A 15,559-nucleotide genomic window follows, 5' to 3' on the forward strand; every position below is an offset into this window, starting at 1 on the left:
ACTTACCCAGCCACAAGGACCGGTACACAAAAGACTAGCTAACAACACCCATCAATCACAGTGCCAGATCATCTTCCCCCTTATCACAACAATACACCTGTAAAAAAAACAACACCCTGATCACCATAATCACCCAGTTTCCTGAAAAGGACAAAAAGCTGATCCGACAGCTACAAATACTCAACTATCCCACATACTACACCAGAACACAGACAGAGTTCAAACTCCTGTCCTCTGAAGTTGTTAGCCACAGAGACTGGCGCAACATTAGGAAGCAAAACCTCCAGAACATGGCCAAACAGCCCGAAAAACCTACAACAACCATCGGATCCTGGCCGTGAAAGCCTTTGAAAATGTAAAGATGATATTACTAAGAAGGGGGAGGGGCAGGAGTAAAACAACCTAATATAAGATGTTTTTGGTTTGTAAGATCTAAGCAGGGCTGTTAATGATATGAAATTTTGGAGGTCATTAACTCATATAGTCACCACACATCAGAAGTGACTTGATGGAACATAAGATCTTTGGGTTTTTTTCCTTAATTATCAATTATATAGTGACAAGATGACTGGAGTGGTTGAAACAATGACAAGATACAACGCTCTGCTAACATTAAGTGTGACCATCCCCAGCCACAAAGCAAAAGAAAAATAATTTCACAGCTTAAACTTTTATTGTTCTTTAGTCATTAAGTTGTGTCCAACTCTTCGTGACCCCATGGACCAGAGCACACCAGGCCCTCCTGTCTTCCACTGCGTACCAAGGGTTTCGTCAAATTTACGTTGGTGGCTTCAGTGACACTGTCCAACCATCTCGTCCTCTGTCGTCCCCTTCTCCTCTTGTCTTCACACTTTCCCAACATCAGGGGCTTTTTCAGGGAGTCTTCTCTTCTCATGAGATGGCCAAAGTATTAAAGCCTCAGCTTCAGGATCTGAGCACTCAAGGTTGATTTCTTTCAAAATGGATAGGTTTGTTTTCCTTGCAGTCCAGGGGACTCTCAAGAGTCTCCTCCAGCACTACAATTCAAAAGCATCAATTCTTCAGCAATCAGCCTTCATTATGGTCCAGCTCTCACTTCCATACATCACTACTGGAGAAACTATAGCTGTGACTATGCTGACCTTTGTCAGCAAGGTGAGGTCTCTGCTTTTTAAGATGCTGCCTAGGTTTGTCATCACTTTCCTCCCAAGAAGCATGCGTCTTTTAATTTCATGGCTGCTGTCCCCATGTGCAGTGATCAGGGAGCCCAGGAAAGTAAAATCTGTCACAGCCTCCATATCTTCCAGGAGGTGATGGGGCCAGTAGCCATGATCTTAGTTTTTTTGATGTTGAGCTTCAGATCATTTTTTGCACTCTCCTCTTTCACCCTCATTAAGAGGTTTTTTAATTCCTCCTCACTTTCTGCCATCAGAGTGGCATCATCTGCATATCACTGCCATCAGAGTGGTATCATCTGCATATCACTGCCATCAGAGTGGTATCATCTAGCCGCCCAGATTGGTGGAATATACCAGATGGGTGGGATATAAATCAAATAAATAAATAAATAAATAAATATGTGAGGTTGTTGATATTTCTTCCGGCAATCTTAATTCTGGTTTAGGATTCATCCAGTCCTGCCTTTCACATGATGTATTCTGCATATAAGTTAAATAAGAAGGGAGACAATATACAGCCTTGTCATACTTCTTTCCAAATTTTGAACCAATCAGTTGTTCCATAGCCAGTTCTAACTGTTGCTTCCTGTCACACATATAGATTTCCAGGGAGATAGATCAGGTGGTCAGGCGCTCCCATTTCTTTAAGAACTTGCCATAGTTTGTTGTGGTCCACACAGTCAAAGGCTTTTGTGTAGCCAATCAAGCAGAAGTAGGTGTTTTTCTGGAACTCTCTGGCTTTCTCCATAATCAAGCACATGTTAGAATTTGGTCCCTAGTTCCTCTGTCCCTTCGAAATCCAGCTTGTACTTTTGGGAGTTCTCAGTCCACATACTGCTGAAGCCTGCCTTGTAGGATTTTGAGCATAACCTTCCTAGCGTGTGAAATATGTGCAATTGTATGGTAGTTGGAGTTTTCTTTGGCACTGCCCTTCTTCGGGTTTGGGATGTAGACTGATCTTTTCCTATCCTCTGGCCACTGCTGAGTTTTCCAAACTTGCTGGCATGTTGAGTGTAGCACCTTAACAGCATCATCTTTTAAGATTTTAAATAGTTGCACTGGAATGCCATCACCTCCACTGGCTTTGTTGTTAGCCATGGTATCTAAGGCCCACTTGACTTCACTCTCCGGGTCCAGCTTAAACTGGTGCTTCTCAAACTTTCTTTCCATTTGTTAAAAGCAGGTGGGACCAAACATTCTCGTTCAAGAAATGTAAGATTAGTTGTTCCAATTTGTATGAGCTGCACATGGACTGTAGATGATGTTTTGGTCCATTTCTGCACCAGGTATAAGAGATGAATATCCAAGATATGGACCAAACAGAACTTGTTCCAGCTTTGTTGAAAAAATGATCTTCAGTGTTCATATTGCAATAAACTTGTTAAAGAGAACATTTACAGTAAATATTGGCTTGTTCCAAGGCTTCATCCCTGGGGAGTTAACAATACTCCGTAGCAATACTAGCCATGATCAATATGAAAGAACAGAAATTGAGGAGGGAGTTCCTGTGTAATATGTTTATTAGTTTTAATAGAATTCAGTAACAGAAAACATGAGACCAAACTCACCCACACCTTCCTTAGGTATAGGAATTGACATATTTTCCAGAATGGCAGTATAGAAGTCAGATGCCTGAATTCTTCCACAGATGCAACATGGCTGAATTGATATGAGTAGTCCAACAAAACTGCCTTGAACAACACATGCTCCCACCAGTGGCTCCTTTGGAATAAGAAAAGTGAATAAAAAACAACAAGCCAAACAAGCCAAAGCTTTTTGGTAGCTTTAATACAAGCATTAGTTGTTATCCCGCAAATGCCAGCTGGCCTTTCCATTTCAGGTAATGTCTCCTTAATGTCCCCCAGGTCATTGACTGATCATGATACAACCCCACCAACATATTTCTTTGTGCAACAATTTAAGTCCAAAATTTGCCTTCCCCTCTACTTTGGCTATGTGCTTCTGAAAAGCACCTCACATTCTTGTGTATTTTGCATCCTGGTATATTTCTTTGCATTTTACAGTACATGTTGAAAGAGACTAACACAGCTACATCTTTGAAACTTAGTAATTGACATGTTCAAAACAGGTATTCTGGACCGTAAAAACTAATCGCAATTTTGGGGAAAATACCTGCAATCTGCCTCTTAGTCATAGAATTAAAATAGGTTCTGGAGCATTATACTTGGAGGATCTTTTAATCTCTAAAAATCCACTTCTGTGCAGAGTCAAAGTGTAGAACTAGCTGCCCTTCAAACTCTGGAAATGATAACCTGCCTTAACAATCTGTATTCACAGCTGGGAAGAGAAATGCAACTGAGTTTATGTTAACGGAAGGCCAGATGGTGATGAAAGGCTAGGAGTCATGAATCTGTTGAACTCTCTGTGCTCGTCTTCTATTCTGAAGACTTGCTGGTGAGATTATGGGATTTTTTTTGATGAGAGAGACAGGATGCTGGAGAGCTAAACACTTCTCATTAAGAGAAGGTCAGGTCGGATGGTTAGAATTTAAATAAAATCAATTGAACTTTGCAGATATTTTCCTGTACTAAAATAAAACAGAACTGTTGTTTCTATTGCTGTGTCGGTCATGAGCAGATGCAAGCAGAAGTGGACACCTGCACAGTTTCTTCTAATTACCAGTTTATACATTTATATAGATGTATTGTGGCACCATCAATAAAATAACAGACAAATTCACCCAGGTTTTATTTTAGTTGGGTGCCAAGAATTATAAGCAAAGAAGTGAATGTTTTGTCTTCCCAAATGTTTGCATTTGTTTGTAGAAGGCAGTTTGCTCTATGGATCCCCATCTGCTTCGTAATAAAAGCTGTACTGGGTGGGCTATCTATTCTCTCCCCAGTTTCACTATCTCAGTGGCAGTGATAAAGTTGGAGAAATCAGGTCTTGGCCCACCCATCTTTTAATCACTCTCCATCCCCAGTGCAGGAAAACGCTGCTTGATGAGTTTGCACAGGGATCCCTAAGAAATGTGATTTCCCCAGACATCTGATGGTTTTAGATACATTAGGAAAATCACACTTACTAGGACTCCCTGTGCTTACTATGTGATGATATTTCACATAACAGTAACATGGGGAGAAAGAAGAGGGTTTGGAACTCCCTATATCACTGTATATTTTCCTTTTGTAGATACAGATATAGTTTCCAGTGACATCAGCTTATGTCATCTTGGCATTTTCTCCATGTTTGAGTGATTTATTTTATTGGGGGTGGGTGGAGAGAGGAGTGCAGTGTGATAAGCATTGTACATGTTTAGTCTGAGTAGAAAATATGTCACGTGAGCTATATCTGAAGTGTATGTCTGACAAGTGAATACTTGTAATTACTTTCTGGTCTTCACTAGTCTCTTCTCCACAATTAAGAATTACAGTTATTAATTTCAAGGTTTTTAATGACAGTTCTTTATTCTGCCCAATGCCATTACATTAAATGGCATGCACCATAAATTAGTTCCATTATATTCAAGAAACAGCCAATTTGTAAAACAGCTGGGATGAAGATCAAAGTACCGTATTTTTCGCACCATAAGACGCACTTTCCCCCCACAAAACAGGGGGGGTGGAAAGTCTGTGCGTCTAATGGAGCGAAGAAAATAGATTATATTTTCCTGTTTTCTTCTCCTGAAAAATTGGTGCGTCTTATGGAAAGGTGCGTCTTATGGAGCGAAGGTACTAGTGTGTAGGATACAGATATTCAGCTAACTTTTAGAACCAGATGAATCACAGGAGATAGATTTCTATATATCTAGATAGATATATAGGTTAGATAGATAGATAGATAGATAGATAACATTCTGGTTGCTGGCACAGGATCATACATCATGCTGCAACTGCAGACAGTAGCAGAAAGCTACACAATTTTTCAGGGACAAACACATTCAAAACATATAGCTCATATATTTAGCTTTTTCTTGTTTGTTTCTGTAGTTCATGCCCTTGGATTGGGTGGGCACTGCAAATAGCTAGTTTCAATCTGTACCTGAAGTAGGTTAAATGAAGGTTAGCAAGAAGACACTTTACTAATTAAAGGGATCATTTCCAAACTTGCCTTTGTCTAGAGAGCTGACACAGACTGTGTGCCTTTCCACAAAATAAGCCTCTGGATGAGAATTTGAAAAATTTACCTTTTGTGACTGCAGGTGACTAGCACATTGTGGGAGCTGAAAACAGAACTTTTCCAATCTCTGCACTGGGTAAGTGTGACTTATTGGGATGGGTGGGGGGCATGACCAAATGTCAGGTTCATGGATGCCTTTCTCTTCCCTTAAACAAGACTAGCCCTACCATTAAGTGACTGGTACCACAGAACAGCGAATTATGCCCCTCTCCCCACCCACACATGTCCCCACTCTCGCCTGACTGCCCTTATCCTCACCTGTGCCATCAGTTTGTGGTTGCTATTGCCACTTTGCCAGAAGGTAAGAAAGAGTGGAGACAAATGGCAATACCTGTGTGGGGAACAGGGGAAGTACTTGGTGAGATCCACGTCTCTGCATGTTGGAATGGTTCTAGGAGTATGTGGTCAAGAAGGGAGACTGGGAAACAGACAGGTTGGTGAGTCTGGCTAATTTGCTCTTTTGTTTTTAGTATGGATTTAAGTTTTACTTGGCTTCAAACAAGATGGCAGCCTTATTCCCAGTGGCAGGAAGAGCCAGTAATGAAGTATTTGTGGTGTAGATAGAAATTATTTTTCAAGCAATTAACCTTAAAGACTGTACTGAGTATGGATTCATAGAAGCTTACTGTTTCTTTGGTCTACAAAGGGTTGCCAGATTCATGGGTACCAGCTGTAGTCTTAGGGAACTGCTGTGCTTCTTCAGATTGCTAGGTGAAGAGACAGATTTCAGGATGCTCTACTCTGGCATTGCAGCTCATGAGCCTCTTTGTTGCACAGCATTTGCACAAGGCCTGATAAGGAAAAAAGTCCTCCCTTCCCAACCCATGCCTGTTGCACCTCTGGGTCATCACGAAAGTCTTGCCCTCTGACCTCAAGTTTTGGTGCTGAAATTTCAGTGAATGGTATGTGGTTATTCTGGCAGCTTTACCCTTTTCACTCCAATACAACTATCAGAAACAATGTTTTAATACTTCATAGCCTCAATGAAAAGCTTATCACTGGAATTGTTATTGGGTTTTTTTTCCCCCCAGGGAGGAAGGGGGGAAAAGGATTTCTAGTAATCTATCTTTCTGTTCCCTTCAAGACCATAAAACCTTTTAGATTGCAGTTTGGACATTTCAGATATAGATGTTAATAAAGCTGTACTGGAAGCTATCCATTAGAATTTATAGTGTACATTGCACAGTGCTTCTGAGCTATTGTGTTAGGCTAATTTAATAACTTCTTTATAAGGTGAAATGATGAATCAAATTGCTGTCACTTGAAGTAAATATAATCACAGCTTGAGTCATCATAAACACAAACATTATTTATAAAAAATTCTGCTTGTAAGAGAATTCCTTAACAAAGGTAATGCATATTTTATATTTTGAGGTGGGGAAAAGCTCACTGATGGAGTTTCACTTAATTTCTTTTTTAAAAAACATAGTGAATGAAAGCTTTCTAGCAACCAGATGGTTACTGAACTGCTTGGATTTAAAACAGGTGCTGAGCAAAAGGCCAGGTTTGTTTCCATGTAACAAGCCACACCATGCAAAAATCAGTATTTATTTAATGTAGTTCAATAGAGAAGAAAATCCCACTAAATTCACTGGAATCTGATCCTTGAGAATTGTGAATAGGACTGTGCCACCCAATGGAATAAGGGAAATGATTTTTATTTTTGGTTTTGTTTCAAACATACTTTTTTCCTAGGCTAAATCCAACATAAGTCTTATTTACAATAGATAAATTGAAATAATGGAGATTTACGTATGTAACACAATTAACCTAAGTTCCATTGATTTCAGAGGAACTACTTTAAGTAGGATTAATTCTAGATTTAGCCCTATGTTACATATCATCTTAATATAACATTTCAGCTTGTGACACTTTACAGCAACCATTCTCAACTCTTTTTTGTCCACAATCATAAAGACAATATGTATGAAATAAATATTGTACTTGTATATCTTGTATATACTACTTGTATGTACTGATCTTGTATATACTACTTGTATATACTGCCCAAAATATATACTGCCCTGTTTTGCATGCAACAGCATCCAAGATAAATCCGAGCATTTCAATGTCTGAAAAAAAGGAGCCACTGTTCATTGTAGACAGTGTGAAGCTAGATGGAACAAAGTCTTTATTTGTTTTAAAGAAGCTTCTGTTTTTAATAAAGGTGATATACACCAAACTGACATTGGCACAAAGGAAAATAAAGAAAGTCTGGATCTACTAATCAAATGGGCAAAAATAATAGCCCTTTCCCTACAAATTCAAACAAAATACTACCCAAAATGTTGCATGGCAGTGTCCTAAACAACTCTGATAGTGGACTTTTCTGTTCATTCAAACACAGGCCTATCCGACAGGTGAGCTAGCAGAAAACCATCAATTTTGTTTTTACAAAGTTAATAAAGAACCAAGTTGGCTGGTGCCAAAGGCCTCTTGTGGCTTGTTTCTATTGACTATGAAACCTGATCAATGTCTGTATCTGAGTCTGCAGAAGCTTCCTGTCTCAGTAAGAATCTCTGTGATGATGTCTCTGTTTATTGAACTTCCTTTGCTGCATGAAGTAACATGCCTGCCGGGAATAATGTGAACTTAAGAATATGCAAAATCTTCTCATTTCCTTTCATGGAGATTGTTCTCATTCATTCAGGCCACCAGCTCTGCTCAGGTGTAACACCTGAATCCATGTAGGGCAGCATGGTGGGCAACCTCCAAAAGTTCAGAGGCTGCACATCCTCATCCCTAGAACATGGGGGATGCACCTGTTCCGCAAGACATATGTGTGTGTGCGCGCGCGCACACACGCACACGCGCACGCACACACACACACACGCGCGCGCGCGCGCACACACACACACACACACACACACACACACACACACACACACACACACTTCTTACACAGCCCACTTGAACCCTCTAGTGGCTAGTGATGTTTCTAATGGCAAAGTTTTGTGCCCCTCCCAGTGCAAAAGGAATTTTTCTGCCAAAATTTAATTTGAATTCACTTAGAATACTCCTGGGGTCAGAAGGGCCACCTTATCAGGGCTTCTGATCACAACATAGAGCTGAAAACACTTACAGCTCCTTTGCAGACACCAGTATTAAAAGCATGATGGCCTTATTGACTCCTGGAAGGGGAGGAGGTTTAGAGGGAAGGCTTGTGTGCATGCCCCAATTCCCACCCCTCATTTAGCCCTTCACAGATTCAGGCATAATTGTTGAATGCAGTCAGGCTACTGATACTGTTTTCAGAGCATTTATCAGCAAATTTAAAAATGGAGTTTTCACATTGATTTGTTCTGGATTGTACATTTCACACAAGCAATTTGTGAATGGTTTTTGTGGATTGCTTGCTTGCCCCATACCTTATTACTTCAAATATTTCTCATTCATATGGCCAGTAAGATACTGTTTTCAAGTAGCTGTACTTTTTCATGTATGTGCAAATTTTAAGCTTCCTCAAGAATGATGAGTGTGTGCTTTTTGTTTATATTCACAGTGTTTTGTTTCTCTATCTATCCCTTGTAACTTTACTTATGTACCCATTCATATGCATATATAATGGAGAAGAGACATTTTAGCTTATCTATATTTATATTATTTATTTATTTAAAATATTTTATCCCACCTTTCTCGTTAAGGTCTCCCCTGATGAGCTTAATTCCCAAGCAGGCTCATACAGGGAGATGTGATCTTTTACCACCTTAACTGTCACAGCTTTGCCATAAGAAACCCCAGGATCTGCAATTTGATGTGATAATTTTGGTCTACTTTGTAAGTCAAAACACTTCACCAAATGGCATATAACAGGATTCCACAGGATTCAGTCAACTGGTATGAAATTGCTATAAATGTGTAGTTATACTTTTTGCTTTATTTTCATATGAAATACCATAATGGCTCTGAAATGGAAGCTCTTTGTCAATTTAATCCCTAAAAAGTGTGTAGATTATCCCTGATTGTTTTACTGGTTCCCCCCCATCCATATGACAGTGATAAATCCATGCCTTTCCGAATATTTTGTGGTCCCCCCCTAAAGATACAGGTTTTGTTTCTGGATTTTGTGTGTGGGGGGGGGGGCTGGGAGTGTTTTAGAGTTTTTCTAGGTGCAGAGATTTCTGTGCTTCCTTTGATATTCATTTCTGTGTCAGAACTAGAGATGGGCATGGCCGGTTTGTTTCCCAGCTGAATCGGTATCCGGCGCTTTCCAGATTCACCTCCTCCAGCAGGCACCCACTCAGAGGTAGTGCCCCGCCCTCCCTGCCCCACCTCCTCTGGGCACTGCTTCTGAGTGGGCCTCCTGCCAAAGGAGGTGGGACCAGGGAACCACCAAACACCTCTTAGCCAAGAAAGGAATAGGCGCAAACTGCCAAACCAGCAGTCCATGCCCATCTCTCGTCAGCACCTCTCAGTCAAAACCTTTTAATTAACACACCTTAACAGAAGAAATTCCAGAAAACAAGCTACAGCAGGAGTATGCGTTTCAAACAAAAATATCAAAAATCTTATGAAGAAAAGCCTTTTTGGAGATAGTGGTTTTTACCCTTTGGTGTGGATACAATTGCTGGTATATGTCACTCTCCCTTGGGATGAGCTGCAACTAATGGTAACCGATAACGGCAAAATTTTGTGCCATTTTGGGAGAAGTTAAAGAGAGCCTATAAGTGTATTGTGAACTCCCCATTTCAGAATTTCCCCCAAGGCATGGATAGTTGGAGCAGAGCCAGTGAAAACGTGACAGCCCAGGAGCACACATACCCCTATTCCTTCCCCCTCACGCACTGTAAGCAGATACTGTGCCTGAGGAAGAATTTCATTATGAAATCCTAAAACTTAAGTATAATTGGACAAAAGGTTAAAAAAAGGAAGACTGCACATTGGTTTTATATGACGTTAAAGAGAATGGAAAGAAACAGAGACATGAATTTAGAAAGGTAGAATTAGATGCAAAGGTTGACAAAGGTTTTGAGACAGACCCTTACACATTCAACAAAAAGGAGGTGTTCTAAGCAGTGACTTAGAACACTGGTTCTTAACCTTGGGTTACTCAGGAGTTTTGGACTGCAACTCCCAGAAGCCTTCACCACCAGCTGTCCTGACTGGGGTTTCTGGGAGTTGCAGTTCAAAAGCATCCGAGTAACAAAGGTTAAAAACCACTGACTTAGAACACCTCCCCCTTTGCCAAATATAGCTTTCCTCACTTAAAAAAAAATGAAAATATAGAATGAATAACATAAATCATGTTTGGAAATTGCTGAACATTAAAACTTATATGGAAAAAATGTTAGAGGGCATTATTATTATTATTATCTTTATTTATATAAGAATAGTTGTTTTTTCATCAAGGCAAAATCTTTTAAATAACTAGATAAATCAATTTACAGAATATGCCTATGGATATCTACTCAGAAGCTTGACTCCTTTGCCTTCAGTTGAGTTTACCCTCACATAAAGAGGATCAGAACTGCAACTGATCAATAGAAGGTTAATTTCTGTAAGCCAATTTAAATGTTTAAAAATAAATATTAAATGATAAGGTTGAGAATTAAAGGTATTTATTTATTTATTGAGACTATTTTAGTTCAAGTGCATAATGTGACTGGAAATGGAAGAGGAGGTGTTAAAGATGTTATCTTTTTCCAACAAAAATTGGCAATAGTTTGAAGTTTAAAGTTTTATTATGCAGTCATAGGCCCAATTATACAAAGATAAAATACACAAAATATATACATAGTATAATATAAAATCTTGCTATAGCGTTTGGCGAGTTGTCATAGCTGAAAATAAAAACTTAGCCACTAACTGTGTTATTATTTGATTCTCTCCAGACAACAGAAACTTCAGATAGCCTGTGGGAGGTAGACCAGTACATTTGCTCATGACTGAACCAAGATATCAGATACGTTTGATCCCAGATAGGCTACATTCTAAAATGATGTGCACCAAGGTCTCAATAATTTCTTTCCCACAGGGACAAATTCTTTCACCATATGGGGTATTATTAAAATGCCCTTTAAAAAAAAAAAGGTCTGGGGGAAAGCAGTTGAATCTAGCCCTTGAAAAGGCAAAGCAATCTCTCAGTGCTGTAATTTGGTATAAGTAAATTACATAAGCAAATTTCGTATTAGCTGGCTTGGGGGAGTTGAAATTTAGGCCAAAACAGAGGTGAACAAGTCCTGTCTACATAAGCTAGAGAGTACTAAAGGTCCATATCTTTAATACGTTGAATAAGTATTGGTGTAATGCTACCTTGAGACTATCTCAATAGCAAGTCCATAGAGAAGCCTAAGAGATGTAGGTGGCAATAGTTGTAAATTATGTTTCACCTCATTCACTGTATCAAAAGGGGAATCTACACTGAGGTCCTGGTGATAAATAATTTGTATTTTGTTGGCTAATGAATCTATTAATTGGTTAAAAGTAGATAAGCAGCACAGTCTTATAAAATTTTATTGAGTTCAGTTATGCTTACTCTTGGGTAAACAGACGTATAATTGTAGTGTAACAGCTCTTTGATTGGCAGTCGTGGTCTTCCTCCCTGTATAAGTAACTGCAAGACTGGAAAATCTTATTTGTAGAATTATTAAACTACCCTGAAGCATTAATAATTCAAAGGCAGTAACATGCAATTTATTTTAGTCTTTGGAATTTTTATGAAAATGACTGTAAAACCATAAATTCCATTCTCACAATTTTCTTCCAGGGCTTCATTGTACAAGTGAACCCTTGCCCTCTGCTGGATTTTATGCCTATTATACCATTTTTCATGTTAAGAGGCTGTTTTGTTTCTTCGTTTTTTACTTCTTCCCTCAATCTGTTCTAAAATACTATCCTAGTAGTATGGCAGACATCAAAATAGCGTTCTGTGAGAATGCTTATAAAGTACATTGGCATAAATGAATAGGAGCTAAAAAAAAAAAGTTAACTTATTGTGCAGGCATGGGTAGGAACTGAAAGAAGGGGCAATCTATTTGGAAGTATAAATCAGTATGAAGTTCTATCTCTTAAAAGATGGAATTGCGTTTATTTCAGCAGTCGAATTAGATAGCTGAAGGCTTCCAGATTAAATGGTTCCCTGAAAGATTTCTCCACAAAGAGTCATTGTAGAAGGGGAAAGGAGATCATGCTTCACTCTCACAAATGCATGTGCTTTAGCTGAGCAGTTGCTATCTCAAAAGATGTTGAAGAATCCAAAGAAGAGATGGACTCATCAAGCAGACTCTGTGCCTCCATAGAGGCAAGTCCCTACCACTATCAGCTTCCTACGTGTACCCTGTTTCCCTGAAAATAAGACCTAACCTGAAAATAAGCCCTAGTAGGATTTTTCAGGATGCTCATAAGTCCTACCCCAAAAATCAGCCCCAGTTAAGTGAAACCCTGCCATCCACCATTGTGCAGCAACCAGAAGAAGATGACATGACAGTATTTGAATAAATGTAGATTATTGTACATAAAAATAAAACATTCCCAGAAAATAAGCCCTAATGCGTTTTTGGAGCAAAAATTAATATAAGACCCTGTCTTATTTTTGGGAAACGCGGTATAAGGAAAGAAGTCTCAAGAGAGAGAGAGCATCTGCTATCTACAGGGACTTTCCTTGTGTTGGGACCCTGGAAGACAGGACTCTGACTCACAGGGAGAGGCACCCCCGCTCAAGAGTATTTCCTCTTCACACTTGTGTGCAAGAGGGCACCAGAACCAGGGATGCGTGAGTTTGTGAGCTAGAGCATTTATCTCTAGACACAAATGTCGTCTAACAAATGTCTAACAACTGAATATTTCAATCCAGAGTACTCCTGTGAAGATCAGAAGAACCAGGTTTATCTGAGTTAGTCCTCCTATTAGGCAGTCTGAGGCAGCTGCATTATCCCATCCAGCACTTTAGTTGAGGTGCACAGAGTACGCTAATATAAGTGTGAAGTTACCTACCTCTCTTTGCACCTGCAAAGGACTGTGTCGGTGCTGAAGTCCCATTTACATATTTTTCAAACCTCAGGTCTGAGTTATAGCCACATTGCAATCTTCCACTATTCAAAGATGGGGGGGGGGGAGAGAGTTTGCTATTGTTAATAGTGGCTGGTTGGGATGTTTCTGCCCATTTTAGCACAGTTTTTCTGTCATTATCATCAACTGAATAACCCCAGACTCTGCTGTGACAATTGAAGTCTCCAATTATAAAAATTATTGTGTACTTATGAAAATTGTCAGGGTTTTTAAAGGAAAAGGATGCATTAGGTGGTTTACAAAGGGAGGTCACTGTATAATTACTCTTCACTACTGTTATTATCGCCGTACAGTCCTGTGGTGTGAGAGCAGTAGATAGCAGCAGCTTTGGCCCAGACAAAGGCTCTCTCTCTCTCTCTTTCTCTCTCTCTCTTTCTTTCTTTCTTTCTTTCTTTCTTTCTTTCTTTCTTTCTTTCTTTATTTATTTATTTATTTATTTATTTATTTATTTATTTATTTATTTATATCCCGCCCATTTGGTCTGGTCGACCACTCTTTTATTATTGGTGGCCATTTGCAAGCCACGATCATACAGTTGGTCATCCAGTGATGTTCATACAACCTCACATTGGTGCTTCTGGAGAGAAAAGATCAATTAACAGGTGCTCACATTAGTAAACTTGTTGGAGGGCAGAGCTATGTGTACCACACAGCCTGATTTGCATCCATCTAAGCTAGCTACCTGCAGTGGAGGAATGAGAGTTGAATCAGATACCACTGATGCTGCCCTGTCATGGGTGCTGAAGTAAGGTTCTGTTTGTGGGTCACAGGGAACATCTTGTCCTTTGCCTCAAGCAGCAAAATGTCTTGGACTAGCCCTGGGCACATCACCCCGAGCTCCCTGAAGAAAGAACAGAACAAAAATGTAGCAAATAGAATCTTGTTTTCCATTCAAATCTTTCCACGTATCTTTCCTATTGTGTCTTTTCCTCCTTGGATGGAAGGGGAAAAAAACTGCAGAAGATGTTTCTGAGCAGGTTGTAGTGCTTCCCAGCAGGTCCCTGATTCTTCTGTTCAGACTTTCAGGCAGCCCAGGCTGCTTTTGGTTAAATTTGAACCAAATCTGGAGGAAGATCTGTATCTATCTCTATCTCTATCTCTATCTCTATCTCTATCCCTATACTGTATCTACATACTTCTTTCGCCAGACTTGTTTCAATTTTATATGTTATCTGATCCTCCCTGACTCTTTCAAAAATGGTGAAGAAATCCTTCAAACCCTTTAAATAATGGTCTCCACTTCTAGCTTTCTTTGGTTGTATTTGTTTGTGGGATAGCACTAACATTAAACTAGTTGCCTAAGAAGCTCTTGCCACCTGATCTGATCCAGTACAGAGTGAAACAAACAAACAAAAAAACCACACCCTGTCACCTACAGTGAGTAGAGATGGGCATAAACTCCTGAAGTGGCAGTTTGTGCCAGTTCCTCCTTTGGATGAACAGGTTTTCAGCACTTCCCAGCCCATTCAAAGACAGTGCCTGGAGGTGGGCAGGGCAGGGAATCTGAGTGGGTGCCCGCTGAAGGAAGCACAACTGGGAAGCACCAAACACCTGTTTGTCCAAAGGATGAACCAGCATGAACCACCAAATTGGTGGTTCATGCCCATCTCTAATAGAGAGTGATTTTAAAAAAAAACTGACGGGTGTATATTTGGAATAATTTAACATGAGCTTAATTTTTTTTTACCAATTTAAGTTTCATGTTGTCTTAACTTCAGAGAAATCAATGGACAAGTGAGATGTATAGAATAACAAATCCTCCATCTGGATGAGCCCTGAAGCCCTTTGAATCTCATGAATACTGTGATCCTCATACATTCCTCTGTTCTTTATAAAGCCAGAAAGATCAAAGATGTATTTATAAAGTGTCAATAGGTGCTGTGCCAAATTATACATTTTTTAAAAAAATCACAAATTAAACAAAGTTAAGTGCTTGTCAGTTACATTCACTTCCAATCAATTCTAGTTTAAATCTATGGAACTTTGACATCTTTAACTTTGGTTGCACCATTGGCTTAACTGATGAGGCTTTGTTGGGTTTCAGCAGTAGTTCTAGAATAAAACGTCAATGGGTAATGGATTTTTCCAGGAATGATAGCACCGCTTTTCTGTGACAGTGTGGCTATAGCAGGCTTCATTCTGTTGAGAGAAGAACAAGAGGTGACAAACATCAAGAATACATAGAGAAGCAAGGAGAATTATATGTTCTGAAAGACATGAACCTTTTTGGATGCAATCCAGCCTATTAAAATGCA

This window comes from Pogona vitticeps, chromosome 3 (genome assembly GCF_051106095.1).
Source record: "Pogona vitticeps strain Pit_001003342236 chromosome 3, PviZW2.1, whole genome shotgun sequence".
NCBI classification, from domain to species: domain Eukaryota; kingdom Metazoa; phylum Chordata; class Lepidosauria; order Squamata; family Agamidae; genus Pogona; species Pogona vitticeps.